The sequence below is a fragment of the Pongo abelii genome, chromosome 5 (genome assembly GCF_028885655.2).
Source record: "Pongo abelii isolate AG06213 chromosome 5, NHGRI_mPonAbe1-v2.0_pri, whole genome shotgun sequence".
Taxonomy (NCBI): Eukaryota; Metazoa; Chordata; class Mammalia; order Primates; family Hominidae; genus Pongo; species Pongo abelii.
In genome coordinates, this window is record NC_071990.2 from 9,162,489 (window position 1) to 9,180,405 (window position 17,917).

General features: G+C 37.4%; 1 long non-coding RNA gene across 1 annotated transcript in view; it reads left to right on the plus strand.

Moving 5' to 3' along the window:
* Positions 1 to 16,021, plus strand: part of LOC134761648 (uncharacterized) — a 61,045-nt gene extending 45,024 nt beyond the window's left edge. Inside the window, exon 3 of the long non-coding RNA XR_010140568.1 lies at positions 15,776 to 16,021. This is a non-coding gene — a long non-coding RNA (uncharacterized LOC134761648). The remainder of the gene's footprint in view (positions 1 to 15,775) is intronic.
* The last annotated feature ends 1,896 nt before the right edge of the window (positions 16,022 to 17,917 follow it).

Here is a 17,917-nt window from a genome sequence, read left to right on the forward strand (position 1 = left end):
TGTGAGCTGTTTATACAAAAGTTAACCATTTTATTGATTATTTTATTTATATTTTTGTGGACTTATAAGGTTTTGTTTTCTTTATTATTATTATTATTATTATTATACTTTAAGTTTTAGGGTACATGTGCACAACGTGCAGGTTTGTTACATATGTATATGTGCCATGTTGGTGTGCTGCACCCATTAACTCATCATTTAGCATTAGGTATATCTCCTAATGCTATCCCTCCCCCCCTCCCCTCACACCACAACAGTCCCCGGTGTGTGATGTTCCCCTTCCTGTGTCCATGTGTTATCTTTGTTCAATTCCCACCTATGAGTGAGAATATGCGGGGTTTGGTTTTTTGTCCTTGCAATAGTTTGCTGAGAATGATGGTTTCCAGCTTCATCTATGTCCCTACAAAGGACATGAACTCATCATTTTTTATGGCTGCATAGTATTCCATGGTGTCTATGTGCCACATTTTCTTACTTTATGAGCAAGGATCTGTGACAACTCACATAGTTTTTAAAAAAGTAGGCATTTGTATTTAGATTTGAGTAACTCTGGTGTTAATGCATTTAGGGTTTAATAATTATGTATTTTAGTAAAAAAATAAAGGATAGTGACTCCAACATTTGCATATGCCTGGTGAAACTCTCAACATTTTATAATTTTTGTTCTCAGTGTTGGAGTGATGAAATTATACAGACATTGATATAAACAATTTTAAGAGTTCTTATGCTCTGTCTCTCTGACCTTCTCCCTGCTTTATTATGGCTAGAACACTCAGAAAGCTGGGCAGTGGTTTCCAGGGAGCTTGGGTTAAAATTTTATCTTTGCTACTTAGTATTCCTACAGCCTTGGGAGCGTAATTTCATCTTCCTGGTATTTGCTTTTATTTGACAGTCTCACAGGGCTGCTGAAAGGATCTAAGGCCGTCACATATGTAAGGATGCTTAGTAGTTATGCAAATCTTGGCAGAGTCTCTGCTACTCGTAATTATCAGGATGTATAAAAATGACCTTAAAATGACCACCTGGCATTTAAAGTCATCTGAATACATCAATTATACTTTGGTTGCAACCACCTGCACTGTGCAAGCAAATTAAATTATTATTTTGTTGTTGTTGTTGTTGTTAAAACTCACTATTAGCAGTTTAGTAGAAAGAGGAAGCTCTGTGACAAGGAAAGAACCCTGGAATCTGAGATCAGACCTAGATCTGCCCAATGACTTATTACAAAAGAAAGCACCTCAATTACCGTTCTGGAAAGCAAAAGGAGACAATTATATTTCAGAAGCTGGATTTTTTCCCCATTTCATCTCTATAGGTCTAGTAATATAGTTGCTAACTGAATAAAATATGATGTTTAATACTTTTAAAAGATAAATTTTTAAAATGAAAATATATTAGCTGAAAGAAAACATATAAAGAAAGAACCAATTCTAAGGAGTATTAACAATTCATACATAAAATTACTGCTCTACCTGAGTTTCTTGTTAATGTAACATTTAACTTTATCTTTCTTTATCCACAGAGAAATAACAACATCAGCTCTAAGATCCTGTGCAAACTTGTCCAACTCCTTGCCCCAATTCAAAAACCAGTTGTGATGGTTTTTATAAAATTTTTTTCAAAGATTTCAAATGATGATTGATCCTTCTATATGTTTTTTTTTTCTTTTTTTTTCTTTTATTGTAATTATTATTATTATTATTATTATTATTATACTTTAGGTCTTGGGGTACATGTGCGCAATGTGCAGGTAAGTTACATATGTATACATGTGCCATGCTGGTGCACTGCACCCACCAACTCGTCATCTAGCATTAGGTATATCTCCCAATGTTATCCCTCCCCCCTCCCCCCAACCCACAACAGTCCCTGAAGTGTGATGTTCCCCTTCCTGTGTCCATGTGTTCTCGTTGTTCAATTCCCACCTATGAGTGAGAATATGCGGTGTTTGGTTTTTTGTTCTTGCGATAGTTTACTGAGAATGATGATTTCCAATTTCATCCATGTCCCTACAAAGGACATGAACTCATCATTTCTTATGGCTGCATAGTATTCCATGGTGTAGATGTGCCACATTTTCTTAATCCAGTCTATCATTGTTGGACATTTGGGTTGGTTCCAAGTCTTTGCTATTGTGAATAATGCGGCAATAAACATACGTGTGCATGTGTCTTTATAGCAGCATGATTTATAGTCCTTTGGGTATATACCCAGTAATGGGATGGCTGGGTCGAATGGAATTTCTAGTTCTAGATCCCTGAGGAATCGCCACACTGACTTCCACAAGGGTTGAACTAGTTTACAGTCCCACCAACAGTGTAAAAGTGTTCCTATTTCTCCACAGCCTCTCCAGCACCTGTTGTTTCCTGACTTTTTAATGATCGCCATTCTAACTGGTGTGAGATGGTATCTCATTGTGGTTTTGATTTGCATTTCTCTGATGGCCAGTGATGGTGAGCATTTTTTCATGTGTCTTTTGGCTGCATAAATGTCTTCTTTTGAGAAGTGTCTGTTCATGTCCTTCGCCCACTTTTTGATGGGGTTGTTTGTTTTTTTCTTGTAAATTTGTTGGAGTTCATTGTAGATTCTGGATATTAGCCCTTTGTCAGATGAGTAGGTTGCGAAAATTTTCTCCCATTTTGTAGGTTGCCTGTTCACTCTGATGGTAGTTTCCTTTGCTGTGCAGAAGCTCTTTAGTTTAATTAGATCCCATTTGTCAATTTTGGCTTTTGTTGCCATTGCTTTTGGTGTTTTAGACATGAAGTCCTTGCCCATGCCTATGTCCTGAATGGTATTGCCTAGGTTTTCTTCTAGGGTTTTTATGGTTTTAGGTCTAACATTTAAGTCTTTAATCCATCTTGAATTGATTTTTGTATAAGGTGTAAGGAAGGGATCCAGTTTCAGCTTTCTACATATGGCTAGCCAGTTTTCCCAGCACCATTTATTAAATAGGGAATCCTTTCCCCATTTCTTGTTTTTGTCAGGTTTGTCGAAGATCAGATGGTTGTAGATATGTGGCATTATTTCTGACGGCTCTGTTCTGTTCCATTGATCTATATCTCTGTTTTGGTACCAGTACCATGCTGTTTTGGTTACTGTAGCCTTGTAGTATAGTTTGAAGTCAGGTAGTGTGATGCCTCCAGCTTTGTTCTTTTGGCTTAGGATTGACTTGGCGATGCGGGCTCTTTTTTGGTTCCATATGAACTTTAAAGTAGTTTTTTCCAATTCTGTGAAGAAAGTCATTGGTAGCTTGATGGGGATGGCATTGAATCTGTAAATTACCTTGGGAAGGATGGCCATTTTCATGATATTGATTCTTCCTACCCATGAGCATGGAATGTTCTTCCATTTGTTTGTATCCTCTTTTATTTCCTTGAGCAGTGGTTTGTAGTTCTCCTTGAAGAGGTCTTTCACATCCCTTGTAAGTTGGATTCCTAGGTATTTTATTCTCTTTGAAGCAATTGTGAATGGGAGTTCACTCATGATTTGGCTCTCTGTTTGTCTGTTATTGATGTATAAGAATGCTTGTGATTTTTGCACATTGATTTTGTATCCTGAGACTTTGCTGAAGTTGCTTATCAGCTTAAGGAGATTTTGGGCTGAGACAATGGGGTTTTCTAGATATACTATCATGTCATCTGCAAACAGGGACAATTTGACTTCCTCTTTTCCTAATTGAATACCCTTGATTTCCTTCTCCTGCCTAATTGCCCTGGCCAGAACTTCCAACACTATGTTGAATAGAAGTGGCGAGAGAGGGCATCACTGTCTTGTGCCAGTTTTCAAAGGGAATGCTTTCAGTTTTTGCCCATTCAGTATGATATTGGCTGTGGGTTTGTCATAAATAGCTCTTATTATTTTGAGATACGTCCCATCAATTCCTAATTTATTGAGAGTTTTTAGCATGAAGGGTTGTTGAATTTTGTCAAAGGCCTTTTCTGCATCTATTGAGATAATCATGTGGTTTTTGTCTTTGGTTCTGTTTATATGCTGGATTACATTTATTGATTTGCGTATATTGAACCAGCCTTGCATCCCAGGGATGAAGCCCACTTGATCATGGTGGATAAGCTTTTTGATGTGCTGCTGGATTCTGTTTGCCAGTATTTTATTGAGGATTTTTGCATCAATGTTCATCAAGGATATTGGTCTAAAATTCTCTTTTTTTGTTGTGTCTCTGCCAGGCTTTGGTATCAGGATGATGCTGGCCTCATAAAATGAGTTAGGGAGGATTCCCTCTTTTTCTATTGATTGGAATAGTTTCAGAAGGAATGGTACCAGCTCCTCCTTGTACCTCTGGTAGAATTCGGCTGTGAACCCATCTGGTCCTGGACTTTTTTTGGTTGGTAAGCTATTGATTATTGCCATAATTTCAGCTCCTGTTATTGGTCTATTCAGAGATTGAACTTCTTCTTGGTTTAGTCTTGGGAGGGTGTATGTGTTGAGGAATTTATCCATTTCTTCTAGATTTTCTAGTTTATTTGCATAGAGGTGTTTGTAATATTCTCTGATGGTAGTTTGTATTTCTGTGAGATCGGTGGTGATATCCCCTTTATCATTTTTTATTGCATCTATTTGATTCTTCTCTCTTTTTTTCTTTATTAATCTTGCTAGCGGTCTATCAATTTTGTTGATCCTTTCAAAAAACCAGCTCCTGGATTCATTTATTTTTTGAAGGGTTTTTTGTGTCTCTATTTCCTTCAGTTCTGCTCTGATTTTAGTTATTTCTTGCCTTCTGCTAGCTTTTGAATGTGTTTGCTCTTGCTTTTCTATTTCTTTTAATTGTGATGTTAGGGTGTCAATTTTGGATCTTTCCTGCTTTCTCTTGTGGGCATTTAGTGCTATAAATTTCCCTCTACACACTGCTTTGAATGCATCCCAGAGATTCTGGTATGTTGTGTCTTGGTTCTCGTTGGTTTCAAAGAACATCTTTATTTCTGCCTTCATTTCGTTATGTACCCAGTAGTCATTCAGGAGCAGGTTGTTCAGTTTCCACGTAGTTGAGTGGTTTTGAGTGAGATTCTTAATCCTGAGTTCTAGCTTGATTGCACTGTGATCTGAGAGACAGTTTGTTACAATTTCTGTTCTTTTACATTTATTGAGGAGAGCTTTACTTCCAAGGATATGGTCAATTTTGGAATAGGTGTGGTGTGGTGCTGAAAAAAATGTATATTCTGTTGATTTGGGGTGGAGAGTTCTGTAGATGTCTATTAGGTCTGCTTGGTGCAGAGCTGAGTTCAATTCCTGGGTATCCTTGTTGACTTTCTGTCTCGTTGATCTGTCTAATGTTGACAGTGGGGTGTTAAAGTCTCCCATTATTAATGTGTGGGAGTCTAAGTCTCTTTGTAGGTCACTCAGGACTTGCTTTATGAATCTGGGTGCTCCTGTATTGGGTGCATATATATTTAGGATAGTTAGCTCTTCTTGTTGAATTAATCCCTTTACCATTATGTAATGGCCTTCTTTGTCTCTTTTGATCTTTGTTGGTTTAAAGTCTGTTTTATCAGAGACTAGGATTGCAACCCCTGCCTTTTTTTGTTTTCCATTTGCTTGGTAGATCTTCCTCCATCCTTTTATTTTGAACCTATGTGTGTCTCTGCACGTGAGATGGGTTTCCTGAATACAGCACACTGATGGGTCTTGAGTCTTTATCCAATTTGCCAGTCTGTGTCTTTTAATTGGACCATTTAGTCCATTTACATTTAAAGTTAATATTGTTATGTGTGAATTTGATCCTGTCATTATGATGTTAGCTCGATGTTTTGCTCGTTAGTTGATGCAGTCTCTTCCTAGTCTCAATGGTCTTTACATTTCGGTATGATTTTGCAGTGGCTGGTACCGGTTGTGCCTTTCCATGTTTAGCGCTTCCTTCAAGAGCTCTTTTAGGGCAGGCCTGGTGGTGACAAAATCTCTCAGCATTTGCTTGTCTGTAAAGTATTTTATTTCTCCTTCACTTATGAAGCTTAGTTTGGCAGGATATGAAATTCTGGGTTGAAAATTCTTTTCTTTAAGAATGTTGAATATTGGCCCCCACTCTCTTCTGGCTTGTAGGGTTTCTGCCGAGAGATCCGCTGTTAGTCTGATGGGCTTCCCTTTGATGGTAACCCGTCCTTTCTCTCTGGCTGCCCTTAACATTTTTTCCTTCATTTCAACTTTGGTGAATCTGACAATTATGTGTCTTGGAGTTGCTCTTCTCGAAGAGTATCTTTGTGGCGTTCTCTGTATTTCCTGAATCTGAATGTTGGCCTGCCTTGCTAGATTGGGGAAGTTCTCCTGGATAATATCCTGCAGAGTGTTTTCCAACTTGTTTCCATTCTCCCCATCACTTTCAGGTACACCAATCAGACGTAGATTTGGTCTTTTCACATAGTCCCACATTTCTTGGAGGCTTTGCTCATTTCTTTTTATTCTTTTTTCTCTAAACTTCCCTTCTCGCTTCATTTCATTCATTTCATCTTCCAGGGCTGATACCCTTTCTTCCATTTGATCGCATCGGCTCCTGAGGCTTCTGCATTCTTCACGTAGTTCTCGAGCCTTGGTTTTCAGCTCCATCAGCTCCTTTAAGCACTTCTCTGTATTGCTTATTCTAGTTATACATTCTTCTAAATTTTTTTCAAAGTTTTCAACTTCTTTGCCTTTGGATTGAATATCCTCCCGTAGCTCGGAGTAATTTGATCGTCTGAAGCCTTCTTCTCTCAGCTCGTCAAAGTCATTCTCCGTCCAGCTTTGTTCCGTTGCTGGTGAGGAACTGCGTTCCTTTGGAGGAGGAGAGGTACTCTGGTTTTTAGAGTTTCCAGTTTTTCTGCTCTGTTTTTTCCCCATCTTTGTGGTTTTATCTACTTTTGGTCTTTGATGATGGTGATGTACAGATGGGTTTTTGGTGTGGATGTCCTTTCTGTTAGTTTTCCTTCTAACAGACAGAACCCTCAGCTGCAGGTCTGTTGGAGTACCTGGCCGGCCGTGTGAGGTGTCAGTCTGCCCCTGCTGGGGGGTGCCTCCCAGTTAGGCTGCTCGGGGGTCAGGGGTCAGGGACCCACTTGAGGAGGCAGTCAGCCCGTTCTCAGATCTCCAGCTGCGTGCTGGGAGAACCACTGCTCTCCTCACAGCTGTCAGACAGGGACATTTAAGTCTGCAGAGGTTACTGCTGTCTTTTTGTTTGTCTGTGCCCTGCCCCCAGAGGTGGAGCCTACAGAGGCAGGCAGGCCTCCTTGAGCTGTGGTGGGCTCCACCCAGTTCAAGCTTCCAGGCTGCTTTGTTTACCTAAGCGAGCCTGGGCAATGGCGGGCGCCCCTCCCCCAGCCTCGCTGCCGACTTGCTGTTTGATCTCAGACTGCTGTGCTAGCAATCAGGGAGACTCCGTGGGCGTAGGACCCTCTGAGCCAGGTGCGGGCTATACTCTCCTGGGGCACCGTTTCCTAAGCCCGTCGGAAAAGCACAGTATTCGGGTGGGAGTGGCCGATTTTCCAGGTGCCGTCTGTCACCTCTGGAAGGGGAACTCCCTGACCCCTTGCGCTTCCCGAGTGAGGCAATGCCTCGCCCCTACTTCAGCTGGCGCACGGTGCGCTCACCCACTGACCTGCGCCCACTGTCTGGCACTCCCTAGTGAGATGAACACGGTACCTCAGATGGAAATGCAGAAATCACCCGTCTTCTGCGTCGCTCGCGCTGGGAGCTGTAGACCGGAGCTGTTCCTATTCGGCCATCTTGGCTCCTCCCCTTCTATATGTTTTTTAATAGCTTTGGCAACCTGGTATCATAAATTAAATGAATAGTTCCGACAGTTTCACAAATAGGACTGCCTTTGATTTGGTTTAGGATTTATTATACACAGAATCCATGTTTAATACCCTAGATCAATAACATAATCATTGGCAAACTTTTCACTTTCTCCACCCAGCTTCAGGTATTTTCTTGCCTGGATCCCAAACGTGTCTGATCCACAGTCCAACATTTGGAGTCCCAGCTAAACTCTTTATTTATTACGCTATCAATTTAATTGTAAAATTTCACATTGGATTTTTATTTTAAGTATATACCTTTTTCTGAATGAAAAATGTATTCCTTTCACATCTATTGATAGATTTCTAATTCAAGAAGTTCACATATCTGTTCAATGTATCATACAGTTAAGCAACACAGCTTGGAATTTACCAGTGAATACAATTGTAACATGGATCTTCAAAGCTTTCACTTTGCTCTCTTACATTCTCTTGATCATACCCTACCAAATAACATCACTCACACAAATGGAGAAAGTATTGGATTTAGAGTTCTGATTTTTAGAATCCAGTACCAGCTGTATGAGATGTTACCTGGGAAAAACTGGAGCTTTTGTGTAATTCTCTGTAAATTCATAATGTTTGAATGAGGTAATTTCTAAAGCACCTTCCATTCTATTGTTTTTATTCTGTAATCCCTGTTGACATGCTTATTTTAGTCTCGTGTAATATCTCAATTCATATTCCTTGCCTAGAAAATATATCTGCTTGCGGACCAGGCACAGTGGCTCACGCCTGTAATCCCAGCACTTTGGGAGGCTGAGGCAGGCAGATCATGAGGTCAGGAGTTCGAGACCAGCCTGGCCAACATGGTGAAACCCCATCTCTACTAAAAATACAAAAATCAGCTACCTGTGGTGGCACACGCCTGTAATCTCAGCTACTCAGGAGGCTGAGGTAGGAGAATAATTTGAACCCGGGGGGTGGAGGATGCAGTGAGCCAAGTACCACTGCGTTCCCGCCTGGGTGACAAAAAAATAAAAATTAAAAAAATGAAAAAAGATGATATCTCTACTCATACACTATAATTATTACTCATCATACCAAAATGTTCCACATCTGCATTTGCCAACCTACAGCCTACTGTTCTTTCAACTACAACCATTCCTGGTTTTCATCACAAGGATCATTTAAATAATCACATCTACAGCTATGTTATTATTTGCTTTCTTTCACATTATCCAATTCTTCTCCTGAAAAATGGTTCTTCAATGTGAGATTACCTTAAAACTTCTATTACAGTTTCCTCCTGCTACCAATAAGGTGGGTACTCAATAAATGTTGAGTGAAGGTTATGACTAAATTGTATTTAAACATCAATATTTTAAAAATTATACCTAGTAAAATCATATCTTGTTTCTTACTTTTTGAATATTCTGGTGCTTTGACATTTTGTTTGATGATTTCACTGCAAGTATGGAAAATGATATTTTTCTAAGGACAACACAAAGTTCTGATGATTAATTAGATAATTTGAGCAATAACATTTTTGAAACTGAAATTCAGAACTTGTAACAAGAATGCTTTCCACCAGAGAGACTTCAATGCCAGTCATGAAAACAGAAAGCAAAAAAATTAAAAGAGATATTTTTAAAAGAAGCTGAGAGAAGTCACATTTCCAACTAGAAAACCAGTGGGCCACCCAAGAATTAAGAGAATTAAGAGTTAGAAGAAAAAAAAAACATAAACAAAAACAAAACCCACAGAAATATAGCCAGGAAATCTGGATTTGAATACTTGAGCCGCAATATGAATAATAAAAGAGAAAATAACCCCTACAAAAAACTAAAGGCTCTGAAAGAGAAACAGTGACTTATTCATTCTCATGTTGCGAGGACTGGACCCAGTGCTTGTCACGTAGTTGGCTCTCAGTAAATAAAGTGAAGTCAGAGAAGAATAATTCCAAAGCCTCGCATTTCCTGCATAATTTGCACTAGTGTTTGATTATTTGTTCAGTTAAATACTTACACATAGACAAATGTCCATGATTTTTTCACTTCTATCTTTTGAATAAGCCACTTTTTACTATAATCAGATTTGTTCATATGCTGAGCTTATATGTATGCATTACCAGAAATGTTCTACTACAAAACTTAATACAAACATGGAGGCAAGTATATCTACATGTTTAATTGGACATATACAATTGCAGATACTAAACATTTTTGAGTGACAGAGCAGTACTTTCATGTGACTCGCCCTATTCATAATACATAATTAGACAATTCTGTAGCAGTAACATATAATGTAAGTGTGTAAAATTCAGTTTGTCTTTTATAACTACTACATGGAGAAAAAGCCCTTATAAACATGAAAATTTTAATTGGGATTAAGTTCAATGTAGAAGGGAAAAAGCCAGGGCTTTGGAATCAAGACCTGGGTTTGAATAAAAGAGCTATGAGATAGTCACGTGGCATCATTAAAACAAATTAATTCTCTGAAATTTGTTTTCCCCGTCCGTAAATTGGGGAATTAATATTTTCTCATAAAGTGTGATCTAGATGAATTGGAACTATTTGTGCAGAATATACATCTTTGTCTATTACATATTTAAACAAAAATGTAATGAAGCTTTTCTAAGAACAATTATTAGTGTATCAAACTTGAGTTAGTTTCTCTACATCAGCTAAATTCTAAAATTATCAAAATCAAGACAAAGTAGCAGTAAAGTACTAGGAAGCTCTCTAAAAAAAGAAGTCAGTCATAATTCACACATGTGCACACACACACACACACACAGCCTTATATTATGAATGCCAAATAATTGTGATAGGATAAAAGAGAAGATGAGGTTTGATGGGATAAAATTTCTTCTGAAATAATGAGTTCCTTATCACTGCAAAATCAAGAAGTAAATAATTTTTTTATCTGCCAAAGATTTTTAAGAGACATTCTATTTTGGGTTGGATGTTGGAATAGATTATGTTTACTATCTCTTCTAAAATCTGAGGTTCCATGATTGTACAAAACCTTAAAAGCTAAGTTTAAACAGTGAGTCAAGTATTTTCAGTTTTCCAAAACTTACTTCAAAGAAAATGAGTGGACTTCTATAAAAGGCTCAAATGATTTCTTAGAAATCAAATAGCTCTTGCACAAAAACTGTTTGATGACTTAAGTATGAATGAATCCGAAACATATGGATTAAATTTCTTATGAAATATGATAGGAAAGTAATGCTTAGCAAATTTTCTTTTTTTGGTGGGTGGGGGCTTCTTGTACTAAAATCTTTGGAAAATTGTTCAAGATGTTTTAATGACCCCAAAATGCATTTGGATTTACTCTGGTCTGCTATAAGCAATTTGAAGCCTTTAATTTCCTTTTTCTATTGTGTCTGGACAAAGTTCAATTCAATTTTCTACCAGCTGTTGACTGTCTCTGTTTAGTACACTGACTTTTTACTGTTGCTATTTTAAGTATGTTTGCTTGCTTTACACATTTGGAAAAAATGACTAAAAAGTTTGAACTATTAAATATTTCAAAATATTTGTTGCCACCATTTAAATCTGACCTGTGAAACGTCTCTGTTTGCCAAAACATTTGACTTATGAGTATAATTTATATAAGATCAAATCGTAATGAAGAGTTGATAAAATAGAAGAGCCTACAAACAAATTTCCAGGGGGAAGTGCAGTGTTTGATCTAAATAACATTGGCTTAAATATTTAATAGAGAGAATGGGAATTTAGAAATAAAAGTGCCATTGGGAAATACCATCATGTTAAAGTAGAAACTATGTGTCAGCTACAAATTATGTTGAATAGTGTAATAAGATATAGAAATTGAAGATTTTATAAATTGTCGAACCTTTAATTTAAATGTCAATATGATGCACTTGATTTACTTAATTATAAAAAATCTTATTCTAGAAATTTACATTTCTTCCTATAAACTTAAAGTGGCATAAAATATTGTTTTAATACCAGGACTTTGGGAAGCTGAGCAGAGAGGATTGCTTGAGCCCAAGGAAATTGATACCAGTGTGGGCAACACAGCGAGACATTGTCTTTACTAAAAAATAATAATAATAATAATAAAAATAACCAGGCAAGGTGGCACCTTAGCTACTCAGAAGGCTGAGGTGGGAGGATCAATCACTTGGGCACAGGAGGTCCAGGCTGCAGTGAGCTATGATCATGCCACTGCACTCCAGCCTGGGCAACACAGTAAGCAAGACCCTGACTCTATATAGTTTTGGACTACGTTTCCAAAATGATAGCCACCTGCTTTACAGATTCTCACCAATAATAATTTCCCATAGACCATAGCTCATAATATACGTTATGTGGGACATTTAAACATATTTTGGTTGATTCAACTTGATACCAATTTAAATATTGTTACACACAGGTTTCTCAAGATGCAGAAGCAATGTAGATTATGCTGCTAGTGGAAACAAAGCTCATGTGCTCATTTGGTTTGAGTAGATTCTGAAAACTAATGGCATCATCTAGATTGGTACAATGTCTTAGTTGGCTTGGGCTACCATAACAAAATACCATTTACTAGATGGTATAAGCAACATAAACATATTTTTCACAGTTCTGGAAGATGGAAGTCTAAGATCAGCATGCCAGCATGATTACATTTTGGTGAGGGCTCTCTTCCTGGCTTGCAGATGGCCACCTCCTCACAATTCCTCACATAGTAGAAAAAGAGAAGGAAACACCCCAGTGTCTCTTCTTATGAGGGCACTATTTTTTTTTTATGAGGACTTCACTCTCATAACCTCATTTAAACCTAATTTTCTCCAAAATGCTCCATCTCTGAATACCATAACATTGGGGGTTATGTCTTTATCATATACATTTTTGGAGGAAACAGAATTCAGTCCTTAACACTTTTCCCTCACCCCCTTAAATACAGTCCTTAACACTTTTCCCTCACCCCCTTAAATTCTTGGCCTTCTCACATATAAAATACAATCATTTCATCCCAATAGCCCTAAAATTCTTAGCTCATCCCAACTCTAAGTCTAAAGTCCAAAGTCTCAACTAAGTGTTATCTAAATTAGATATGGCTTATACTTGAGGTATGATGCATCCTGAGGCAAAATTCCTCGCCAGCTGTCAATCTGTAAAACCAGACCAGTTATGTGCTTTCAAATATAATGATGGGACAGGCATAAGCTGTCTCATTCTAGCTTTCAGGATCCCATTTGTTTCCACTTCATGCCCTCACTTTAATTGTAGACACCTTTCAAGGCTGGAAGTTCAACTTGAATTGTAATTTAACTAGTCACAGAATGAGATTCTGCATTTGACTTTCAGCAATCTCAGCCCTTAATGGAGATAAACGTTTCCTTGAAGGCACACATAGAAGATTTCAAGTTATGTATGTGATGTTTGAGCTGAGAATTCAAATCCCTGAGATCATCCTTTTCTTTTCCCACTTTATTCAGACCATAAGCTCAGCCAGCCCATCTCATTAAATTTGTTAGTTTTCAGAAAATGTTCAAAAATATCACATTATACAGTTACCCAGATCTTTGTTTCCTTTAAATGGTTGATTAAGAATTTCTAACGGTGACATCTTATGTATCTGTATTGCCTGCCATAGACTATCAGTGCTCTCTTTACCACTGGAAATTGAGTTACTAGTATATTTAAATCTAAGCAAATTAAGGAGCCAATTTTAGAAATCCCAGAATCAATTCAGAAAATACTCTTAAAATTATGTCCTCTAAAACAGCTCTGGGTACCAAAATATGTATCAGTCAGGAGACTCCAGAAAAATAGCACCAATAGGAGATAAATAGATAGATAGATAGATAGATAGATAGATAGATAGATAGATAGATAATAGATAGAGAGATATAAAAATACATATTATAAGAACTTAGCTTACATGTTTATGGAGGATGAGAGATCCCAAGATCTGCGGTTAGCAAGCTGTAGAATCAGGAGAGCCAATGAGGTATAAGTCCCAGTTCAAAAGTCGGCAGCCTCAAGTTCTAAGAAGAGCAAATATTTCCGTTTAAGTCTGAAGGGCAGAAAAAATTCCAGCTCAAGCAGCCAGGCAGGAGGAGTTTCCCCTTAATGCAGAAAGGGTTAACATTTCTGTTTTATCTAGGTCTCCAATTGATTGGATGAGGTCCATCCACATTAGAGAGCAAAATCTTTTTTACTCAGTCTGCTGATGAAAATGTTAACCTCATCCAAAAAAAACTCACTGACACACACAGAATAATGTTTGTCTAAATATCTGAGCACTCCATGGCCCAATCAAGTTGATGGATAAAATTAACATCACATACTTATTGATCTGCTTATTGAATAGTAGTTGTTTTTTAAAATAAATTCAGTTATATAGCTAAATACATTAATCAGAATACAAATTATTTTAATATGTACTAATACTGACCCACATTTAAAGAAACATTAGACTAAATATCTGGGCACTCCATGGTCCAATCAAGTTGACACATAAAATTAACCATCATGTACTTATTGATTTGCTTATTGAATAGTAGATTTTTTAAATTATTCAGTTATATAGTTAAATATATTAACCAGAATACAAATTATTTTAGTATGTACTAATGCCAGCCTACATAAAAAAATTAATTGGTTTGAGGTCATTCAAAAGATTCAGTTAGACTATACATTCCTCAGTATTTCTTAACTCCTAAAATAGTCTTTTATAGTCAAATAGGAGGTTAATAAAGAGCCTATCAATAAAGAAAAGGATTTCTCCTCCTTGCAGTCAATTAACAAAGTAGTTAATATGTATCTCAATATCAGAAAGTGAAGGGTTAGAATTGTAGTAGAAACACTAGACTGTGAAGGCAGGATGTGAGTAAGTATTTATTTAGATCTCCTGGGATTCTGTCCACTATCCATCTAACCACTCATTCACTCATTACCTGTTTATGTGCAGAATTATAAGCCAGGCACTGTGATAGGTGTCATAAACATTGAAACAATGAAAATAAGCTCTTACTCTCTCCAGCTTACCATTTAGTAGGAGAGGGTAGACATGTTAACTATAATGATGAAACGCTATGATATTTATATAGAGAAAGTACAATAGGTGCAAAAAGGAGGATGTGTCTAATTCTAGTGGAATAGGAAAAGGTGGTTAGGACAGGTCTCAGAGTAACAAATCTTTAAAGATAAGTAGCTATCAACCAAGGGGATGTAAATGAAAGGGGCATTGCCAGCAAGAAAGCAGCTTGGGCAAAGGCACAGATTCAAGACATAGCACAGTTTGGGAAATTACACATACTTCAGTACTTCAGCATAGCTAGAACATAAGCTTATACAAGCATAAATTGTAGCAGAATCATGCTAAGAGAGTACTGAGTCAGTTTTTTTGTTTGTTTCTTTGTTTGTTTGTTTGTTTGATGTCTTGGGTATTCTCTGTCTTCTTTCTTCCCTGGAGTATTACTCAGAAATCTTTGCCCACTGCAATGTCCTGAAGAGATTCACCAAGGTCTTAGATTTAAATCTTTAATCCATTTTAATCCATTTTTTTTGTATGGTCAGAGATGGGGTCTAGTTTCATTCTTCTGCATATGGATATCCAGTTTTCCCAGCACCATTTATTGAAGAGACTGTCCTTTTCCCAATGTATGTTCTTGGCACTTACGTCAAAAATGAGTTCACTGTAGATGTATAGATTTATTTCAGAGTTCTTTATTCTATTTCACTGGCCTATGTGTCTGTATTTATGTCAGTACCATGCCATTTTTGTTACTATAGCTCTCTAGTATAATTTGAAGTCAGGTAATATGATTCCTCCAGTTGTGTTTCTTTTACTTCGGATAGCTTTGGCTATCCTTATGTGTTCTCTGTTTTCTTCCAGCTCTGGTCTCTCTCTCAGTGAAGAACAGTCCCAGATCCTTTGATATGTCACTTCCCATATATTTAGCTAATAGGAGGTACCTATGGAAGACTAGAAAGCAGAGAGAGGGGAGAAGCCCAGGAATCTTGCCCTTTCTTTTTCTGCTTTCAACATGGAATGTCCCTGACAGTAACAGTGTCTCTCTGTGTCTCCAGCTACCACCAGACTACTACTTGTCACTTCATGGTCCCAGTTGATGCTGGACAGCCTCCATGCTGGTTCTCGATGTAAAGCTCTGACTTCTGGGCTCTGTCAAGATCACAACCTTCATTGTCCCTCCAGTCCTAAAGGCAATACCTTTTTCCTGTTGTTGTTGGTCCTTGGATTGACTCACTATTCCCCATTTGTCTCTTCGGTTATCATCTTTGCAAATTCCAACACTGAATTTCTTCTGTTATTGAGACATACATAGCGTGTGATTTTTTTGAATGAGTCTTTCCTGATTTAGGTACTTACAGCCACATCAAAAGTCAAATGGTTCTCCTTTCACAATATGATACACAAGTAATTTTCTTTAGTAGTTGTTAAAGACTAAATTAAAATACTGACTCCTGAATGACCAGTGGGTTAATGAACAGATTAAGAAGGGAAATAAATTTCTTGAAACAAATGATAATGAAAACGCAACACACCAAAACCTATGGGATACAGTAAAAGCCGCACTGAGAGAGCCGTGTGTAAGTGCCTACATCAAACAAGAAGATAATTTTGAAATAAATAACCTTGTGATGCAGCTTAAAGAATTAGAAAAACAAGAGCAACCTCAAACCCAAAATTAGGAGAAGAAAATAATAAAGATCAGAGCAGAAATAAATGAAATGAAGAAAATAACACACAAGATCAGTGAAACAAAAAGTTGGTTTTTTTTGAAAGATAAGGAAAACTGACAACACTTTAGCCAGACTAACTAAGAAAAACAAGAGAGAAGATCCACATAAATAATATTAGAGGCTGGGCACAGTGGCTCATGCCTGTAATCTCAGCACTTTGGGAGGCTGAGGCGGGTGAATCATGAGGTCAAGAGATTGAGACCATCCTGGCCAACACGGTGAAGCCCTGCCTCTACTAAAAACACAAAAATTAGCTGGGCATGGTGACACGCGCCTGTAGTCCCAGTTACTTGGGAGGCTGAAGCAGGAGACTCGCTTCAACCCAGGAGGCAGAGGTTGCAGTGAGCTGAGATCGCACCATCACAGTCCAGCCTGGTGACAGAGTGAGACTCTGTCTCAAAAATAATAATAATATAATAATATTAGAGATGAAAAAGGGAGACATTACAACCAATACTACAGAAATTCAAAGGGTCATTAGCGGCTACAATAGCAATTGTATGCCAATAAATGTAAAAGTCTAGAAGAAATAAATAGATTCCTAGAAACATACAACCTATCAAGATTGAACCATAAAGAAACCCAAAACTTGAATAGACCACTAACAAGTAATGAAAACAAAGCCATAATAAAAAGTCTCCCAGAAAAACAAAACAAAACAAAACAAAAAAACTGGAACCCAATGCCTTCACTGCTAAATTCTACCAAAGATTTCAAGAAGAACTAATACCAATCCTACTTAAACTATTTTACAAAATAGAGGTGGAGGGTATACTTCCAGATACTTCATTCTATGAGGCCACTATTACCCTGATACCAAAACCAGAGAAAGACACAGCAATGAAAATAAAACTACAGGCCAATATCACTGATGAATATTGATGCAAAAATCCTCAACAAGATACTTGCAAACCAAATTCAACAACACATTAAAAAGATTATTCATCATGGCCAAGTGGGATTTATCCCAGGGATACAAGGATGGCTAACATATGCAAATCAATCAATGTGAAACATCATATTAGCAGAATGAAGGACAAAAACCCTATGACCATTTAAATTGATGCTAAAACAAACATTTGATAAAATTCAACATCCCTTCACGATAAAAATTCTCAAAAAACTGGGTACAGAAGGAACATAACTCAGCATAATAAAAGGCCCACAGCTAGTATCATACTAAATGGGAGAAAACGGAAACCTTTTCCTCTAATATTGGGAACACCACAAGGATGCTCACTTTCACCACTGTTATTCAACGTGGTACTGGAAGTCCCAGCTAGAGCAATCATACAAGAGAAAGAAATAAAGGGCACCCAAATTGGAAAGGAATAAGTCAAATTATCCTTGTTTGCAGATGATATGATCTTATATTTGAAAAAACCTAAAGATGCCACCAAAAAAAAAAAACTATTAGAGTTGACAAACAAATTCAGTAAAGCTGCAGGATCCAAAATTAGCAAGCAA